Source organism: Electrophorus electricus, chromosome 6, assembly GCF_041902795.1.
Source record: "Electrophorus electricus isolate QZ-2024a chromosome 6, ASM4190279v1, whole genome shotgun sequence".
Classification (NCBI taxonomy): Eukaryota; Metazoa; Chordata; class Actinopteri; order Gymnotiformes; family Gymnotidae; genus Electrophorus; species Electrophorus electricus.
In genome coordinates, this window is record NC_137502.1 from 13290001 (window position 1) to 13302500 (window position 12500).

At 42.7% G+C, this 12500-nt stretch overlaps 1 protein-coding gene across 8 annotated transcripts in view; it reads right to left on the reverse strand.

Moving 5' to 3' along the window:
* celf6 (CUGBP Elav-like family member 6) overlaps positions 1-12500 on the reverse strand; it is a 112316-nt gene that overhangs the window by 86327 nt on the left and 13489 nt on the right. The window lies entirely within an intron of this gene.

Consider the following 12500-nt stretch of genomic DNA (forward strand, 5'->3'; position numbering starts at 1 on the left):
GTTTAAAAAATTGGGATACTTCATATTAACTAACAAGACAACAAGGCAAGCCTAGTTTCAGTGGACCATCATCCAGTGCATAGAATTTTTCAGTTATTGACATGCTTTGAAATCTTATAAGGAAGCATAGAATTTGAGTGTTCTACAAATTTCATTTTCTTACATGGTGATAATAAAGCTTCTTCTCTGTCTTACTACCAAGAAAAATGTCTGGCTTCCTAGAAGCCTGCTATATTGCAAACTCATCTGCTGTGTAGACTGCCAAAAATATGCTTTCTACTCTACAGTTCGGGGCTGCCACAACTAACAGTACCCTTTAAACATAATGTCCCTTGAATCTTTTGTTAATGTGCATTTCAGCAGTAGCAAGGTAGTCACTAATAAAAAGAACCCAACAATACATCCGAGAGAACAAAACAATTATAAGGTAGCGCAACAGAGACCATCTTTGGTCTGGTCAGCGCATCTTTGGAGCCTGAAAGGTCAGGGTTCAAGACTGGGTATCAGAAGTGGGATGGTGCAGTAAAGCCATTGGGAGTATACCCATGCTTAAGGACCCCTTTCCTTTCCCTGCTGTGTAAAGCCCTGGTGAGGAACAACGAACGTGACCTTGGATTGTGGATGTGTGACGGACTTGCGGAAAGTGTGAAGTGCAGGGGTGTGCTCCCTGAAGGTGAAGGCTGGGATTGAGATTAGCAATCCCTGGAGGAGGGGCTGGTCTGATGGAGACAAGTGAAACTTTATTCTATGTTTTTTAATATTGTGAACAAAAGGTTTTCCCCTCAGAAAGATACTTTGCCAAAATGGCATGGTGTACTGTTATGTAGTTAAACTATAAATTCTGATACAGCCCAACTGTTATGTAGTTAGAATACATGTCCTGATATGGCACAGATTTAAATGTAGTAATTTAACTTTAATTTAAAATGTCTAGTAGTAAATGGGATGCTAGCTCCTCAATGTTTGTGTTTCATTGCTACTTTAAACCCAAACAAATTTTATCAAACAAGATTATTTACACTCTGATTACTGCTATATCCCATTTGAGACTTCCATGTAGTTCTATCTTGCACTTAAATATATGCTCACATGTGACTGGATTTTCTAAATGCAAATTTTTATTTATATTAAACTTACGCTGAGACATTTGCATCCGGTGGCCTATATTGCTAGCTCAGAGCAAATTAATTTACGGAACATTTTGCCGCTTGATCTAACTTCAGTTAACAGTGTGGGATCATCCATGACTTCAGGTAGTGAAATTCACGGGATATTTGCTAGACCAATGTATTGACCTCAGTCAGACAAGGTTACTTTCAAAATTAAACACTGTCAAAATTAATTGTTTCTTTGTGTGTGTGTGCACGCGTGTGTGTGTGTGTGTGTGTGTGTGTGTGTGTGCACGCGTGTGTGTGTGTGTGTGTGCACGTGTGCCTGTGGGTATTTTGTTGTTGTTCTTTTTCCTCTACATTCCAGTGCTGGATAATAATTAATCCTATGAAATCTTTAAGAGAGGGAGAGTGAGAAAGAGAGTAAATAGGGTAAAAGTGAGAATTCTTGCTTTGTGTAGATGGGTAATTTGATAATTAGAGAGTGAGTGCTGATTGAGTAATGAGTGTGTGTGTGTGTGTGTGTGTGTGTGTGAGTGAGGGTGAGGGTGAGCCAGGGTCTAAGACGTGCTTGGCTTAGACACCCTGCCAGCTCCTCTAATGCTTTTTTAATACTTCTGGTGCCTTTTAATTGCAATGAGACCTTGAGGGCATTACAGTGCCAACTCTCTTTCTCTCTCTATGTCTCTCTCTCACTCTCTCTCTCTCACTTTCTATCTCTCATGCTCTTTCTCTCGTTTTCTCATTCTCTTTTCCTCTCTCTCACTCTTTCTCCTACGCTCTCTATTGCATTTTCTCTCTCTCTCTCTCTCTCTCTCTTTCTTTCTCTCTCTCTCTCTCTCTCTCTCTCTCTCTCTCTCTCTCTCTCTCTCTCTCTCTCTCTCTCTCTCTCAGCTCAAGGGCAGTGTTTTGGCCAGATGCTGCAGTGAGTGTTATGAAGGTGAATGGAAAGGGAATTAAGTCTTTTCAATGCTCATTTAAGAGGAACATAAGTGCCTTTTTGTTCCAAGTCCTGCTATGTCGATGGAGGATCAATAGATTAGTACAGAAGATATAGCGAGCAAGAGAGCAAGAAAGAGGGACAGATGGATAGAGGCTGGGAAGTTTGGAGAGAGGAGACGGACACTTGGGATTATGGAGAACCATTGATATAATGTCACTTTAGACCAAAATGGGCCACCAGATCAAGAGTATTTTCTATTGCTAACATCAACACCAGCCTCATAAACACCTACCTTTCCATCATAGCAAATGACTCCATGTGGATTAACTTCCGTTGTATTATATGTAACACTGACAGGATTCCCCTCTTTGTCATCTTGAGTCCTACCATCCCTGTTTTCATTGATTAATTTGCTGGCTGTGGGAGAAAACAAATATTCACACCACACGACAGGAAACCCAACTAATGAGGTCCGAGGAACGGAGGTGCAGAAAAGTCCAGGAAGTCTGCCAAGCCATTTCGGTCCTGTTCAGATTTTTGAAATGTTAATAACATAGAACTTATAAGAAGGAAAGTAGAAAAATAAAGCACACAGGCTCTGTTGTGCACCAGTGCCTGCATATCCTGAGGGACTGCAAAATTATACTCGCAGGCCAAGTGTGGGCATATGTTTTCTTTTTAATCGCATACTTATTCCCTGGACCGCCCCTAACCCCTCCACCCCCAAATCCTAAAAGCTTATGAAAAACTGCATTAGCGTTCTGATTGCTGGAGGTAAGCTTTCCTAGCCTAGCTCAGGCCCACACCTTACCCACAGCCTAAGATGTGGCTGCTTAAAAGCTAAAAGGGGCTAGAGGTGACGCTTAAAAGCCTTAAAAGTATCTGTTAATTAATCAGTTACACACAGAAATGAGATGATAATAAGGTATTAGCCATGCTCCGGTAAGCAAGGCCGGCGCGGAGGTAGGATGAAGAGGCGACAGGCTGGTCTGGGAACGGAGCAGGGGGTCAGGGAGGGGGCCTGGGGTGTGCGGGTGGGGTGCGGGGGTCTGCAGGAGCGGCTTACTCCCGTGATAACGGCTCCGGCTCCATTACGGGTGACAGCGGAGCGGATACGCAGCGGGCGGGTGGCTCAGGCTTTGCGGCACAGCCCGCGATTTGTCAGCGGGCGAGAATGCGGTAATAGGCACGTAATGGCACCTCTCACATCCCCACCAGACACACGGCTCGGCTCAACGAGGGTGGAGAGGCGGAGGGAAGGTGGAGAGGGTGACAAGCGGAGGACGAATGACTACAGACAGGGCACAGGAAGTCACACATCCTCGTTAGGAGTTTTGAGCGTGAATGCACATGCTTGTGTGGCAGTCACACGCACACACATACAAGTGCACATATGCAAGGAGCAGAGGTCTGACCCACAGTCCACAGTTGTAATCTCTCTGGAAAGTGTTGCGCACACACACACATATACGCACACACACACATGCACACATACACACACACACACACGCGCACACACATTTGATCGATCACAGTGACTTTTATGACGCATACTATATAAACTTCATAAACCAGAAGGTGTGTTTAGTTGTTCTGTGTTTATATATTGAAAACACACTTTGCAGTCTTAGGAAGCACGGTGGTGCCTCCTGATTTGTTCCACAGCTGGAGGAAAGGATGAGAATTATCCTCCCATCTGGGCAACTCCCGGACCAAAGCTCCAGATGCAGGAACCAATCATCGGCCACCTGAAGCTTTTAGTGATGTGTTTACAGTATCACTGTTTGTAAACAATGCAATAAAAGAAACTCGTATCTTCTCTTCTGACCTATAATGAAATTCATTTCATTTCATGTAAAGGAAGCAAAGTGTCGCTTTAACATGTTCAGTGCATTGTTCACTTTAATCATGTTTCCTGACAAAATATTTTTCATTTCAAAGCTGCCCAGTGACTATAGACGAAAATGACCCTGTTGCTTTCCAACACACTAATAACAATATCACCCCTGAAAAAATATTTGAATAGTGCAGGATGTTCTCCCAACAAAATAAATAAGTCAAGACACCAAACACATAACATGGTTATGATTAGGGAATCTAATCAGAGCACAAGCACGTGAAGACACATTCAAAGCCTGTCCATCAAGAGCTCATCTGATTTTAAACTTCAGTTTACTCACACACACACACACACACACGCGCACACACACACACACACACACACACACACACACACACGCACACACGCACGCACGCACGCACACACACACATGCACACACGCACACGCGCACACACACACACACACACACGCACGCACACAAAACATTAAGGTAATTCATCTTCTGTAAAATCCCATTAAATTGTCCCTCATTCACTCTCTTGGTTTCCCACGGATTTGCAAAGAATCCTCCCAGACATCACATAAGCAATCATAAGGTTCAACTGTATTTGACACAATTCAATATATTCAGCCACTTTGTTTGCTATCAGGAAGTCTGTTAGGTGTACAGTGATTGCTTAGCAGATATTGCTGTCTGATATAAACAAGCCAGCGTTTGGCAATCCCTCTATGACAACAGCAGCATCTCTGGCTAAACAGATGAATGGAAGCTGACTCGCCTGACCCACCGGATGCTTCCTCTGGATGGTGTTCTGCAGAAGTGCTGGGTGAAAAGTTCAGCATCTGCATTTGCTTCAATTTTCCACCTCCTTGTAGGCAAAACCAGGGATGCAACCCTGACATTACTTATATGAGATGCAAAGCAGAATCTCTTGTCCTACTTTCCTCCGTGCTTGTCCTAAAGTTTAAGTTTGCTGTACTGTTGTAAAAATGCAGCAATAAGCATATTGTTTGTTTTTTTTATTGCATACAATAAAACAATCTTACAGTAAGGAGCAAATACATTTCAAAGTGTAACATAGGTAGCATTGTAAAAGGTCAGAATCCAGCCAGGGTTCAGCCAGAATCCAGCCAGTTGTTGTCCAGTTAAAAAGCTTAGATAAAAACTAAAATGCTAAAACACAGTTTATTTATTTGTTTGATTTTTTGGTATAATTCTGTGAAGTATTTCAAATAGAGTTGTTGGAAACATTTGTTGATCATTTCAGTACTATTTTATTTGGAAGGGCATGTCCTACGAATGAAGATTTACTAAACATTTCATTACCATTTCATTTCATTTTCTAAACATTGAATTACCCCAAAACATGAGCACAAAAAGCCTAGTGATCCATAGGAAATTTTGTTTGCAAGGTTACAAAGCAATAAACCAACTGAAATGAAAATCATGGAAAATGCCCTTAGTTCCATTTGTCTTTTCCCTCACATGTTAAGGAGCCAGGAGAAAAATAAAGAGTAAAGCGCTGACTGTTGTTCTTTCCCCAGGTAGCAGACTGTATTGATTAAACCATATGCTTAAATTTTATTAATGCATTTAAACATAAGCACTTGATTAATGAAGCAGCAGATTATTGACTGGTATAAACGCAGTGCTGAGTGTCCGGTAATGCTTTTATTGGATTAGATGGCTCTGCTTCTATCCATTAGATTCCTTTCCTCCTGAGATTATTAATCTATAGATGTATATCTTTCCCCTGTGTGTGTGTGTGCGTGTGTGTGCGTGTGTGCGTGCGTGTGCGTGCGTGTGTGGGTGTTTGGGTACACACTGCACTCTGGTACAAGATTCTAGACTCAAATGCTTACAAGTATTTCTCCTGTCACAAAAAACCGCAACAACAAACAAGCTATCTCCCCAAGAGCTGGCAAGGTTTCTCAGTTCATATGCATATTACGCATGTGTTAAACTTTCACGTTTCAGATGAAGACGGAGCAGTCCTCATGCAGCCTTTGTAGACGAGGGGACATTAGCTGGGTGCAGCCAGCCACTTTTCCCGCCCGGCTCGGCTGAGATCCGCTCTCTTCATGAAAGCCATTGATTATTCCACTTATAGTCCAGAAGAGGCATTTCTGCATTCGAATGTTAACAAGAGTGGCAGGAGGGAATGGAACAGACCCCTGTAATGGATCCTCAGCACTCTTAGAACTGTTCTTCACTCGCAAAAAAGAGGGGGCAGGTTTCAGTTCTTGAAAGAAATGTTATGCTGATCTTTTTTTCCTCTCTCCGCCATAAACAACTTCGCTGGGAGTCGTGCCACTTCTCCCAGAGCTTTGGTCACAGAATAAGCTCCGCAGTTTGCAGTCTCGTGGAAATTAAACTTTATGTTGTACCGTTTAGGTGCTCAGATCATTTTTACTCCCATCCTCACTAGTGTAATGGTGCTTTTACTTCAGAGGACCAGTTCAGCAGGACTCCCACTCCTGGGAGGGAGTCAGATATCACCTGGACCATCACGCTAAAGAAGCATCATATTAGTGGTGATTGGAAAGGACTCAGATGAAGACACATCTTATGTCTATGAATGTGGGTCACAGATCATATATTTCTTGTCACAGAGCAACATATGATACAGACCACACTATGACCCTGTCTAAGCCCACATTTAAGAAGTCTGTTTCTCACCAGAATAAGGCTATATGAACATAAGTTTAAAAAAGAATTCCAGCTACATCCCAGCTTGTTTTGGGGACACAGCAATATGAGGTAGTTTTTATCTGTTTGTTTTTGTGTTTTATGTTTTTATCTGTATCTACTTGTTTTGTGTTTTATGTTTTTATCTGTATCTGTTTTGTGTTTTGATGTTTATCTGTTCATTTATTGGGAAACCAATAGTTGTGGTAGATTGCTGTGTACACATACACACGTGTGTACACACACACACACACACACACACACACACATGCGCACACACGCACGCACGCACACACGCACGCACACACATACGCACACATATACGCACACACATACACACACATACAGTATTAAAGACCAGCAGGTGCAGCAGGGAAATGTAAACCACGAAATATAATAAAAACTCCAAACACTTATGTAGAGAAACACTATTACAGATGAAACCCTTATGCAGAGACAGAAGCACCTGGACAAAGTGGAGTCCGCTGATGTTCTCCCACCTCATACGTACTGAGGCTGCTGTACATCTGAGGCAACATCACCCTGCTATATACTCTGTCTCCTTCTCTGTTAATCTGTTTCTTATCTCTCTATGCAGCTCTGTTCATCCTCTCACTACAGCACCTTATCTGTCATCACTGTCAATCAACCACAACCTCTAACAGCCACACCAAACTCTCCCGTTCGTCTTCGCTCATCCTCTCGCTCTGTCTGAAAGACTCTGACCATCTCTCATTCTGCTTACTATTTCTTTTATTCTTTTATTCTTTGTCTATTTCTATAGCCTGCCATTCCCCAGAATTCCTTGCTCTTATAGTGCAGCGCATCTGGATGGACCGCACAGGCCGAGGGGCAGCTTTCAACCCACTCCACCGAGAGCACCTTGCTTCCCAGGGTTGCCTCATTCATCACGCATGCTTCTGTGCACACACACACACACACACACTTACACAACATGTATCTTAATTTATCATTTTCACATCACCTGCCCGTTCTGAGCGAGCACACACACACACACACACACACACACACACACACACACACACACACACACACACACAGATAGAAGCATGTGCACACAAACAGCACCGTGTGGCTAATCTGTGCCTCTAATCCTCAATGCTGTGTGTGCAGCGTGTTTGGCTAAGGCTCAGGGGCAGGAGCAGGAGTGTGTGTCGTGAGCTCCGCAGACCACGTGTGATATTTCGGGCTTCAGCCATCACAGGCTGCCCCGCTCGGGTGGGTGTCTGAGGTAATTGGAGATAATGGCGCTTTGAGGACGGCCGCCTGTGCTGGGTTAAGGACCGACTTAAGAAGGGTCTCAGACACAGGGCCGTGTGAGAGAGACGAGCGGGTGGGGGGAGGCGGTCGCTGGCTCCAGTGCACTGCTGAGGGTGTGCAAGCACACAGGAGCTGTCTGCAAGAAGAGTCGAGGCTTGAACTGAAGCTGAGTCATTAGAGAACTCAGCTCACAGTGGGTCTCACAAACAGGAAGGAAAGGAATGGTACTGTAGTCATGAGCAACTGTGCAGTATGCAGCCATCAAGGTAGAGTGTCCAGCACTACAGTATGCAGTTCTACACTGTGGGGATGTACAGTGAGCAATGCTACAGTGTGGAGCTCTACAGTGCACAGTTCTACACTGTGGAGTTCTACAGTGTGCAGTGCTACAGTGTGGAGTTTTACAGTGAACAGCTCTCCACTGTGGAGTTCTACAGTGAGCAGCTCTACACTGTTGAGTTCTACAGTGAGCAGCTCTACACTGTGGAGTTCTACAGTGAGCAGCTCTACAGTGTGGAGTTCTACCGTGAGAAGCTCTACATTGTGGAGTTCTACAGTGTGCAATGCTACAGTGTGGAGTTTTACAGTGAGCAGCTCTACAGTGCAATGTGGAGTTCTACAGTGAGTAGTTGTACAGCGAGAAGGTCTATACTGTGGAGTTCTACAGTGAGCAGCTCTATAGTGTGGAGTTCTACAGTGTGCAGTGCTACAGTGTGGAGTTCTACAGTGTGCAGTGCTACAGTGTGGAGTTCTACAGTGTGCAGTGCTACAGTGTGGAGTTCTTCAGTGAGCAGTACTACAGTGTGGAATTTTACAGTGAGCAGCTCTACATTGTGGAGTTGTACAATGAGAAGTGCTGCAGTATGGAGTTCTACAGTGAGTAGCTCTACAGTGTCAAGCTGCACACTGTAGCAACTCACACTGTAGCACTGCTTTCTGCAGTGAGCTGGACCATAAGTAGATTTCTACAGAGAGCAGTGCTACAGTGTAGATTTCTAAAGTGAGAAGTGCAACAGTGTAGTGATACAGTGAGTGGTTTTATATGCAACAAAGACACTAGCATATTTCTTTCAATAGCTCCCCTCTCTCTCAAACCCCCCAAAGACAAATTAAAGCAAAGATGTCACGCTCCCATCGTCTATGTTATGAACTTCCCATGTAGTGTTTATGTTCCTTGTGCTGTACTTGTGCAACGTCCCGTGTTGCCACGTGCTTTGGTTACTTCCCTCTCTCCACATGTTGCCACAGCCCCTTGTTAGTATTCCTCACCTGTTTCTTGTTTCCCAGTTAATCTATGTGTATATATGCTCCTGTGTTCATTCTTTTCATCGCTGGTTAATGTTCATAAAACTCCCGGGAATGTTCATATGATATTGCTGTTCCACTATTCTGTGTTAATGTACTCGTTTGCACTGCAATTTTTCATCGTTGTTGTGTTTTAATGTCTTTTACTTTCATTTTCATTAAATGTTTTTTGTTATCTACGAATCTCGACTAGCGCTTGCCTCGTTTGGTCACAAAATAATGTTTGATTGAATGTTCGACATTTGAAGCAAATTGGTACTACATTTACTAGTACCACACATTCCATTTGTGGATGTTATGTTTTATTTCTTCACTGTCTAGCACAAAGACACTTAGTTCATCCATTTTGTAGCATACATTTAAATCGCATATAGAATGTTCATTTGAAATTCTGTTTTGCAGATGCAGACATTCAATTAAGAAGTCATCGTAATACTTTTACACACATATCAAATTTTCATATGTAAGTGATACCCATAGCTCTGTCTTAAACAGATTACATGACAGGAAATGATAATGATATATTAATATATTAGGAAATATAATGAAGCACATATGAAAACAAAATATCTAATAAATTCTTAGTTCAGAGTAATGGATGACCAGAAAATAAAAACAGAAATATGTTCCATGCAGGAACACAACAATATGACAATATGACATTTCAGTCACTGTTGACAATCCTTGAACAAAGTAATACAGTCATATGATCATCTGAATTAAATACTTGTGCTGGTATTAATAAGGCCTGGTCCCTGTGAGTAGAGTTCTACCCAGCTCAACTGCACGTGTCTTCACGACGACTCATCGAGCTCATTCTGTGCAAAGATGGGGCGTCCAGGACTTAACGTGCCTAATGTGCTAATTTAATTTTAATCCAGCCTTTGTCATTTTAACTGATATAATCCTAAACAGTAAGAAAAAATGCTCCCAAATTCCAATATATAGTATTTAAATCACATTAATTTATATAGCCAGAGCATTGTTTCCAGTCTAGAGACACAGAAATCAAGTAGCCTAAATTTTTATCAAGGTACTTATCTTATGTAAGTGGAACTGCAATGCTGGTAATAATCAATAATCATCAGTCAGGAATAATTCCTCCATTTATTCTTGTGAGAATAGTTTAGTTCTATCTATCTTAATTCTCGCTCCCTGTCCCTCTCCCTTGCTCTCGATCTCTCACCATGTCTTCCTCCTCTATACATGCACCAGCTGGGTTTTGTGTGAGAGGTGAATTGGTTTTTCAAGTGTGTGTGTGTGTGTGTGTGCGTGTGTGTACATGCATGCATGTGTTTGGTATAGGGTTAGCCTTGGAACTATTTCTGATACTATGCTGTCATATCGCTTCCAGCATGTATTTGCTCTGCATTACTGGTTTAGAGTGTCATTTTATGTGTGTACAGTGCAACTGCATGCACACACACACACACACACACACACACACACACACACACACACACACACACACACACACACACACACACACACACCTCTACTCTAACTATGCAGCATAGAGTGTGAGTATGGGGAATCCGTTCTCTAAAGTCCTCAAGCACAGCAATGCACAGTGCCTCTCAATGTCATTCAAAAATAAACACACATCATCTGTCTGGAACAGAGCAGCGATAAGCCATTTGAGTTCCCAAATAATATACCACTCTTTAAGCAGACTTAAAAGCTCACAAGCATGTCGCTAAAAGTGATCAATCTATTATTATTATCATTACTGAATAGCCTTATTTGATGAAAACTGTACAATATTTCCCTCTTAACACTCTCTGCCTCTCTCTGTCTCTTTCCGTCCCTCTCTCTCTCTCCTTCCTTTAATCAGGATATAAACAGCAGCAAGGTCACTCTTCAATGTGAGGACTGATAAGATTGGCATAGCGTAGTTAATCCCTTCAACATGCTGATGAACAGGCTGCCCTGGTGAGGATGCCAGTGTTTGTGGTACTGTGTATGTGTGGTACTGTGTGTGTGTGTGTGTGTGTGTTCTCATTATGCCTTCAGCCTGACCCCTAAAAGTGACCAATCGATTCGCAGATGTGTCTTACTAATTTAAATCTCCACTCTGAATCCTGGCTGAGATTGAAGTAACAGCACTGCTGTCAGTGTTTGTTTGGATATGCGCGTGTTTACAGGCTATGGGCATGCTTGGCTAGGAATTTGGGTTGCATGTGCAACTGAAACAGTGTCTGTGCGAGTCGGGGTGTGTGTGTGTGTGTGTGTGTGTGTGTGTATGAGATAGAGCTGGGGAGAGACAGTGAGTGTGAGCAAGAAAGGCAGAGGAGGGAGAGATGTATGGAGTTAGACTGAGAGGAGAAGAGTGTGAGCAAAAGAGACTGTGTGCTCATTCATGTGTGATTAGCTGTTCTGTTTGATAAGTCTGGTCGCAGGGTTTGATCAAGCTTTGCTCATCTCTGTACTGCTGTCTCGTCTTTTGTCCCTCTGTGTTTTCTTCCTCTGAACACGCACACGCACACACACACACACACACACACACACACACACACACACACACACACAGAAATGCACACACATCCAGCTCCTGGACTTTGCTGATCAGACGGCATACTGGGAGGCTCACCCTCGGCACGGACTCACAGCACAGACTCACATATACAGTACAGCACCCACACATGGGCCTGCAGATAAGAACACATTAGAGAACACTCAGTACCTCAGGGAAAGACACCCTTCTAAATGGGCCTTCAAAATGAGAACATCAAGATTCCAACATACTGAATACTTGGTAAATGTATCTCGGAGAAGACTGAGACAATCAGCAAATCTTCGAATTGTAGCAAAGGGTGAGGGCAGACCCTACACTGAAAGGTAGTTTAAAAAGACAGAAAAAATACTAATTAATTTTTGAAAAAATATTTTGTAAAATCATGTGACTTTTAACCACTGCACAAAGACCTTTTTGTAGTCTTTCCACAGACAGTTTTATGAGACATGCTGCAAGGTCTACAGCCAAACTGAAGCAAAAGATTTGAGAAAAAGCATCCCTGTTACACAGCAATTACAATCAACAGCACTAAAAATACACTTCGGCAAATTTGATATGTGTGTGTGTGTGTGTGTTGTGTGTATGCATGTTTGCATGCACATGCATGCAGATCTTGATGCAAAAGTCCAAGAAAGAAAATGAATTAAGTACTTGTAATCTACAGTGTCACTGCACACCTTTGTTCTTTGGTATCAACATGGACATGCTCTTTGTAGAGACTGACACACGACAGAATGGTGAATGAACCCGACAGAAATCCAGATGAAGGTTACCAGCTAAATGTGTCTGTTCATGTTTTAAGACTGACAGAGTGGAT